Source organism: Hypanus sabinus, unplaced genomic scaffold, assembly GCF_030144855.1.
Source record: "Hypanus sabinus isolate sHypSab1 unplaced genomic scaffold, sHypSab1.hap1 scaffold_276, whole genome shotgun sequence".
Lineage (NCBI taxonomy): Eukaryota > Metazoa > Chordata > Chondrichthyes > Myliobatiformes > Dasyatidae > Hypanus > Hypanus sabinus.
This window is the reverse complement of record NW_026780896.1, coordinates 319,879-328,463: the sequence shown is the minus strand read 5'-3', so window position 1 is coordinate 328,463 and position 8,585 is coordinate 319,879. Positions and strand designations below refer to the sequence as shown.

The 8,585-nt window shown below is 47.5% G+C and overlaps 2 non-coding genes across 2 annotated transcripts; one reads left to right on the top strand and one right to left on the bottom strand.

The window, feature by feature from the left end:
* Window positions 1-229: 229 nt before the first annotated feature.
* On the bottom strand, window positions 230-311 carry trnas-gcu (transfer RNA serine (anticodon GCU)). Its single transcript has one exon. It is a non-coding gene; the product is annotated as a tRNA-Ser (tRNA).
* A 4,210-nt stretch (window positions 312-4,521) lies between these two features.
* trnae-cuc (transfer RNA glutamic acid (anticodon CUC)) lies at window positions 4,522-4,593 on the top strand. The gene has a single exon. It is a non-coding gene; the product is annotated as a tRNA-Glu (tRNA).
* Window positions 4,594-8,585: the final 3,992 nt, after the last annotated feature.

Sequence of the window (8,585 nt, the reverse complement as noted above, 5' to 3'; positions counted from 1 at the left end):
CAGCCGTGATGGAATGGCGGAGATCGGTGAGCCGGATAGCTGAACCCTGTTCCTGTACCTTGTGGTATTGCCCTTGTGGTATTGCGGTCAAATTTGGTGAGAAATTAATGACGAACATCGCTTTTCATGATTCGCATAACAAACCGTCCGGCGTCCCTGTGACTAAATTTGGAGGCTAGGATATTTTAAAGTGACAGTTTCAGAGGAGGTCCCCCCGATAAACATGTCGTGACGAGGATGGGATTCGAACCCACGCGTGCGGAGCACAATGGATTAGCAGTCCATCGCCTTAACCTCTCGGCCACCTCGTCTGCTCTTCTCGCTCTTGTGTTCCGAACTTCTGAATTTATTCACAGCACTTAAATCTTCTGCTTAATGTCTACACGTTTCTGTTCAGATTCTCTGCCGATTTGCTTTGTTCGCCGTTCTTATCAGAAATTCATGTACGTGGATCAGGGCAATTTAGAGAGATTTGTGCCAACCAAAGGAAACATGGAAATAGGTATTTTATTTCATTAAGACGCGATGGAGCTGCTGTGGCATAAGTATCGATTCCGTGCTCTGTAACTCGGAGAAACTGTGAATGTTTTGAGTTGTAAAATGAGATAAATTTAAGTTGAATTGAACAAAATTTCAATAGCTTCTGCTATCACATTGCTCGAATTCAAGTAAACAGATGTTATAGGAATTTGCCATCTGGTTGGAGAATGACGATTTTCCGTGTATTGGGCAAATGCAATAACCCGATGATTACCACATTAAGACGCGCTGAATGTCCCGTCCGGCCGTGCGCAGCCGCAGATCCGAACACCCTAATGCTGAACCGACACAAACACATGGCCGTCCTGTTCTGCAATAGCAAACCAACGGCTGAAGTAGCTAATAAGAAGTCGAGTTTACTCTGTCAATAATGCATTGAATGTGGTGGGCCTTTGTCACTGATTCCAATCCCAGAATATAACTGCTGCAAAAGACAGTGGCGTGTGCCTGTGACCATTCCTTTGTGTGTGACAGAAATAGAATATTGACCAGCCCAAAGCAGGAGTGCTTGGAGAGATATTGACAAACAATGGTCGAATGCTCACCTGGGATGAAATCACTGCAGCCGAGTACTTTTAGCTCGGTCAGGAAATCATTTTACAGGTGGAAACTCCTTGCAGCATTCAGCATTTCCCCCATTTTCCCTCTTGGCCTTTCTCGCAGAATACGGCCGTATGGCCTAATGGATAAGGCGTCTGACTTCGGTGCTTGACTGGTGGAAGTCATGAGAAGATTGCAGGTTCGAGTCCTGCCACGGTCTTTTTGACAAACTGGCGGATTCGGTTCCATTCTGTCTCTCACTACTTGCAACATGGTTGGCTCAATTCCGCCTGGGGATTAATCGGAGTTCTCCACCCTCGGGGATAAGTAATGCCTCGTCTTCGTTGTACACAACATATAATATTATGTGTCTACTCTGTGCAGTATTTCTGCAGACACTTTCATAAACAATTGGCTGGACCTTCTCAGACGTTCAGGAGGAGCTGCTGCTGGGAAGGTGAAGTTTATTTCACATTCAGCTCCGTCTCCGAGCACACCTCATCGGCAAGAATTCACCACGCAGCACTGATGGTACATTCTCCTGTTTTCAACCCTGCTCCTCTTCTTGGACACAACGCGCTGGTTCTCTGCCTGCTCTGGGATATCTTCATCACTAATTCCCGACTAGACATCAACCGCCTCAACATCAGGAATCCTCACTTCTCCTCGAACCTTACCCCCTCTGAATGCACTGCCCTCCAATCTCTCAGCACCGGTCCCCAAACTTACCATCAATCCCGCAGCCAAAGTGCTGTTGTTGTCGAGTGACGGACTGACCTCTACCTTGCTGAGACCAGTCGGTAACACACGGACTCATCCTCACGCCTACACCTTGAAAAAGCCCGACTCCGGACGATCAGGGAACTATATCCGGCATTACCACTGACATCATCAACTCTGGAGAACCTCCATTCACTGTGGAGAACTCATGGTTCCGTTGCCCTGAACTTCTCGCTCCTACCTCCTACTCTATTCACAAACCTGATTGTCCGGGTAAGCCCACTGTCTCTGCCTGTTCCTACCTCGCTGATCCTGTGTTCTCGTAGCTCCAGTCCATCTTATGCCCCGTAATTCAGTCTCTTCCCACCCGCATTCGCAACCCTTCCCGTGCGCTCGATGAACTCGCTGACTTTCAATTCCCTGGCCCTGACTGTCTCATTTTCGCCATGGAAATCCAGTCCTCACCGAAACAGTTTCTCCTCCGCCTTCTTCCACTTACTCCAAATTCAATGGGTCGCCATGAACACCAGCATGCGTCCCAGATATGTCTCCCTTTTCGTTACCGAAGTAAATCAATCTACCAAACCAATGTACCAGACCCTCCCCGGTAACGCACCCCAGCGCTCCCAGCGCTACGTCGACCAATGTATTGCTGCCGCTTCCTGCATTCACACTGAGCTCGACAACGTCAACCACTTCGCCTCCAGCTTCCACCCCGCCCGTGAACGTCCCACTCAATGCAAGCAAAACAAAGGGAGAAGAAACCAGAGGTCCACGAGCCAGTCCTCATCGGAGGATCAGTGAGGGTGAGCAACTTTAAATCCCGGGTGTTCCTATTTCAGAGGGTTTGCCCCGGACCCATCACAAGTGCAAATGCGAAGGAAGGACGGCGGCGCCTCTGTTTTCGTAGGAGTTTGCGGAGATCGGCAGGACATCTGAAACCTTGACACATTTCTGTAGAAGTGATATAGTGTGTATCGGACTGACGCCGAATGGTAAGGTAGTATGGAAACATCGATGTCATTGAACGTAAGTTCCTACAGCCGGTGGTGGTTTCGGCCGAGTACATGTCCGGTGAAGCTCTCCACCATTGAGCACAGCTGTCTTTGGGGACGTTGCTATTGATTATTTGGTGGCTAGTGGGCGCTGGTGCTTTCTGCTGAAACGTTGGGGGATGGTCCTGATACCTTTGCTGTTCCCCTCAACCTCCATTTCTCCGCCATGTGCCCGTGACCTTAGGCGCCCTGACTTTTCAGAAACCTACCAACTGTTGTTTTACAAAAACAGAATTGTTCCGCCTTTACAGCCGACCATAGCAATGATTCACCACTCTGATTCACCACAATTTTATCCTCATCTTTCTTCCAAAGGAGAGCCCTTGTATTCTGAGGCAGTGCCGTCTGATCCTAGACTCCCTCCACTGGGTGAATTATTCCCACCAGACAGCTCGCAAAAAGTCAAGACGTATTTCTTCTGAACCACTGTCGCTGCAAACTGAAGCCCCTAATTTCCCTTTGAGAAAAACGTACTGTTGTGCTGTCTAAATTAATCGTCAGTGTAACGAGCTGCTGAAGGACCAGGTGGACTTGACTCTCTGGAATGCAGGTGAGGCACCTTTCAGCGATCAGCGAAGGTCAGCCATTACCATTGCCGGAAAAGACGACGGCTCGGAAAACTTCAAGCCAGACTAAATCGACGGGCTATGAAGCATCCTCTACCCGGCATCTTCTTAGCCAAAGGCCAATGACTTGAAAACAAGATGCATTGCGTAAGCGCAACATTGCAGTTTCGGGGGGAGATGAGGGGCTGCTGTCCTCTCTGTTTCATGGAGACATGGCTCAGTTCGGTGGAACAGCCGGAAGGCTTCTCAGTCCACCGTTCGGAGAAGATAAGACGGTATTGTGGTGCTGGGTGTGGGGGGAGGGTGAAGGGGTGTGGGGTGGAACGGGGGTGTTGTTTCATGATAAATTCTTCATGCTCTCCGTATTTAGGGGTCTTACTGCACCCTTGTTCGCCCAATCACAACACCCAATGATTGAGTTCTGTCGGTGCTGCTCACCGAGAGGTTCTCCTCATTGATCCGGACGGCACTTCACAAACCGCCAGAGCAGATGTTAAGCAAGCATACCATGTACTGAGTGCCGCGGGCTGCAAACAAGGAACTGCCTACCCTGAGGACTTTCAAATCATTGCGGGGTTTTCTATCAGGCTTATTTTAAAAAAATCCAGGCTTATTTGTCACCAGCACGTCGTCCTCAGTACCAGGGGCTCCCGCACTCTCGACCACTGTTAGGGCACGATCAGGAAAGCCTACCATTCCACCCCCAGACCATATTTCGGGAATTCTGCATGTCTGGTTTTCTTTCTCCTACATCCACCCAGGCGGAGGGTGAGGAACAAGACACCAGATGTATCGGCAACAACGTCACCCGAATCGGGGAGAGACAGGAAAATAAAATGACCCAGAGCTCATAAGAGAATCTGAATATCACAATCTTTATAAAGACACTGGAGAACGAGTGTTTCCCACCGATTCATTCGGAGTTCAGAGTGGTCTTTAACCAGAAGCAGTGGATGAACAAGCGATCTGCAAAGTGCTGAGCAGTATATTCACGTCAATATTTATCACATTTATTCATTATTATTATTTACCAATAAGTTTTGTTTTATATTTTGCTGATTTGGTAGTTGTCTATTGCAGTAGGCAAAGCACCATCAGATTCCCTGGTGGTCTAGTGGTTAGGATTTGGCGCTCTCACCGCCGCGGTCCGGGTTCCATTCCCGGTCAGGGAATTAGGATATTGCCTAATGAAATGTGCTTGTTTTAAAACATCATGTGTATTAACTTACTTCCACAGACACCCCATTCCTGTCTATGCTTAACCTATTTCAGCAACATAAGACCACAAAATATTGGAGCAGAGTTAGGCCGTTTGGCCCATTGGGTTTGCATCGACATTCCCTCTCAGCCCCATTCTCCTGCTTTCTACTGGTATCATTTCATGCCATGATTAATCAGGAATCCACCGATCTCTGACAAATATGCAAAGAGACTCGGACTCCACAGGGGCCTGTGGTAACGAATCCGACAGATTCGCCACTCGCTGACTGAACAATTCACTCCTCATCTCTGTTCTAAAAGGATGCTCCTCTATCTCGAGGCTGCGTCCTTTGGTCTTAGATTCTCCCACCACAGGAAACATCCTCTCAACATCCTCCCTGTCAAGGCCTTTCACCATTCGACAGCTTCCAATGAGGTCCCGCGCAATCTACTGAATTCCAGTGAATGCGGGCCCGGCGCCATCAAACGCTCTTCATATCACCAGCCATTCAATCCCAGCATCATTCCTCTGAATCTCCTTTCAACCCTCTCCAGCTTCAGCCATACTTTCTCAGGTAAGGGAACTAAAACTGCTGACAATACTCCAGGCGAGGCCTCGCCAGTTCTTTATAAAGTCTCTGAATCGCATCCTTGCTTTATATTCTCGTCCTCTTGAAAGGAATGCGAGCATCGCACTTTCCTTCCTCACCACAGACTCAACCTGCAAATTAACCTTTGGAACATGATGGTGCAGGTGTGTACGTCACAATGGGAGGGCTGTGCAGGGACTCCCGAGGTTTTTAGCTCCTCAGTCTTCTTGTGCGCATGTTCTGTCCTTTTAGAAAGTCTGCTCCTTCATTTCTTATATCAAAGTGTCTGACCATATATCTTCCTGCACTGCATCTCATTTACCACTTCCTTCTCCATTTTCCAACCTTCTGTTGCCTCTTAATCTCCGAGAAGGACTTACTGCTCTTTTCGGACTGAAAAATCTGCATATGGTGAGTGGTGTCACACCAAAGTCTCCAATATCGAGCTGACTACCACACATCCTCACTTGCACCCGCTCGACCCTTGCCCCTTTCTTAATTCCCCATACTGGTCATCTGCTCTCCACGTTCAGTTCAGCGTCAGTGTGTGGATATGAAATGTATACTATCTCTTCAACAAGTGCAAACAAGCTCGATGAACTCAACATGTCGGGTAGCATCCGTTGAAAAGCGACAACTGTCGTCGAGACATCAACCGTCTCAACTTCACCACTCCTCTCTCCTGTTCCTACTTCACTCCCTCTGAACGCACTGCCCTCCACTCTCTGCGCACTAATCCTAACCTCACCATCAAATCTGCAGACAAATGTGGTGACGTAGTAGTCTGGCGGACGGACTTCTACCTCACTGAGGCCAAACGGCAGCTCTCTGACACCTCCTCTTACTAACGCCAGGAACATGAACTCACCAAAGAACATCAAAACTATTGTCTACTCATTTCAACGGATGCTGCCCGACCTGCTGAGTTTATCCAGCTTGTTTGTACGTGTTGATTTGACAACAACATCTGCAGTGTACTTTGTTTGATCTATCACTTTCCGTCCACAAATGCCTGACCTGCTCTCCACTGTTACTGCAGTTATTCGTTATTTGTTCTGTTTGAACAAGGAGAACATTACTTTGAAAAATAATATCGCAGTTGCAGTCTCAATAAAGTTGGAAATAACCGCGAGGTCTTACAGACAATAATTTTCAATGGATACAATGTAGATTTGATCTTCTTCACTCCTCACTGCACCTCAATCCACTCAGAGACGCTGTCTCTCTGTAGAAGAGGGTGACCATACATTTCCCATATTGGATTCTGGTCCTACTCGCTCGATTTGCCTACATCACCTTGACTCATCTGCACGGGTTCATCACTGCTCAAATCTCAGTGAGTATTGTCAGGTCCAGTCGGGTTTATTGCCGTGTGCACAGGGACAGGTGCAATTAAACACTTGCAGCATCTTTGCAGGCTCGAAAAGACAGACAGTACGCAAAACATAAATTGTACAATTCTGCATCATTAACAAAAGATGGATATCAATCTTGTGCCAGTTTCAGACTTGGAAATAATTCCTCAGGCGAACTGATGACATAGATTGCGAACTATTATTTCCCCGGGGGAGCATGCAGGCCCAAGAAAAGCCTGTTTATTCCTTTTCTTTAAACAGACAGACAACAGAAAGAAGGGCGAGTCTCTAGACCTCTTCAGCCAGCCCTGGCATTGAATAAGATCAGGCTGGCCCAGACTTTTTCTCAATCCTCCCCCCACACCCATACCGCAGTTGCCGGACAAAAGTCGGTCGATGTCCGCCACCAAATTCTCTACCGTCTCCCCAGGTGAGAGGAGATAAACTTCTGTCGCCCGCATTTGTTTCGACGCCATGACAGCGCCCCCAGCATATGAATATCAGAAGCATATGGAAATGAATGTTATAAAATGGGACATTGTTCTGAGTTTTGATCAGTTGGGGAGGCAGAAACAGTTAGAGTCTGTGGGAGGGAACAATTCTTGGGTGAAACCCTTTTCGCAATTGGATAACACATTTGATTGACATGTGCATACACGAATGGGAGCTAGGTAGTTGCACGTATTTGACGGGATTGGTTGATGTCGGACCATGACAACGCGTCAGTGACAATTGGCGAGGGTGATTTTGACGGAAGGTCAGCGAACCGCTTTGTCTATGGCAATAGGCGAGGTCGCTCGGTAGACAAGAGAGCAATGGGGAGTCTGTACAGTGAGTGATATGAAACAGCGAAAGCTTTTCGCGTCCAGAGACCGTGCTGCCCACTTCGGCGAATCAATCACAATCTCAATCTCCCCTCTCCCAGCCGCGGCTGAACAACATATCTTATTGAATATGGAAATATTTTTATAAGTTGACCATTCAAGTGTTTTCAGCTAACCGAAATCTCGCATGATGGTCGTGTCTTAACGGAGCACTGAACCAAAGTCCAGGACAGATATGTTTAAAAAATGGCTACTCCTTCATGTCATATTACCTGTTCGCCCCGACATTTCAGCACCAGTTTACACACATTCCCACACGCTCCACCCTAACTGTCTTATAAAAGAAAATCTATTAACGACCCACTAAAATCACGAGGTCCTTTCACTGAACACGAATATTGATAGCTAACCGTTCGCTTCAGGCTGTGAGGAAAGTGTGGGAGTGAGGAGCAAATGGACAGAGAGAGAGAGAGAGAGAGAGAGAGTGAGAGAGAGAGAGAGAGAGAGAGAGAGAGAGAGAGAGAGAGAGGGGAGAGAGAGAGAGAGAGAGAGAGAGAGAGAGAGGAGAGAGGAGAGAGAGAGAGAGAGAGAGAGAGAGAGAGAGAGAGATGAGAGAGAGAGAGAGAGAGAGAGAGAGAGAGAGAGAGAGAGGGAGGGAGGGAGGGAGAGAAAGAATATCGTGCGTGTAAGTGTGTATTAGAGAGAGATAGAGAAAGAGCGAGACATGGAAGTGAGGCAGGGGAGAGAGTCACATCGTAGATAGGACAAGAGAGGCAAACGGGGTAGTTTGAAAGGCAGTTAGAGAGAGAGAGAGAGTTACGCGGCAGCTTACCAATTTCATGTTCTCTTTTGCCCACTGTTTTCCTCACAGTGTTTTCTTGACCACCAGAGTAACTCACCTCACCGACAAAACCAAGTGGATCTTTCCGTCCCTTCATTTAAACGCGAACGCTGCAGGGCTCGTAAGTATTATCACCGTTTGGACTGAGGAGGAGAAATGGTTCATGCGTTTACACATTGCCCTTCAAACCGATATACGTATTGATGCCATTCTCCCAGTTTCTTCAATTATAAAGACAAATGGCATTAAATCAGAGCCATTAATTCTTAAAATTCAAAAGTTAGTTCTGATTTGGTTGAAGAGTTCTGCTCAGAGTGATAAATCGCCCGCTGTCGAACATAAGGAAGTACGTCG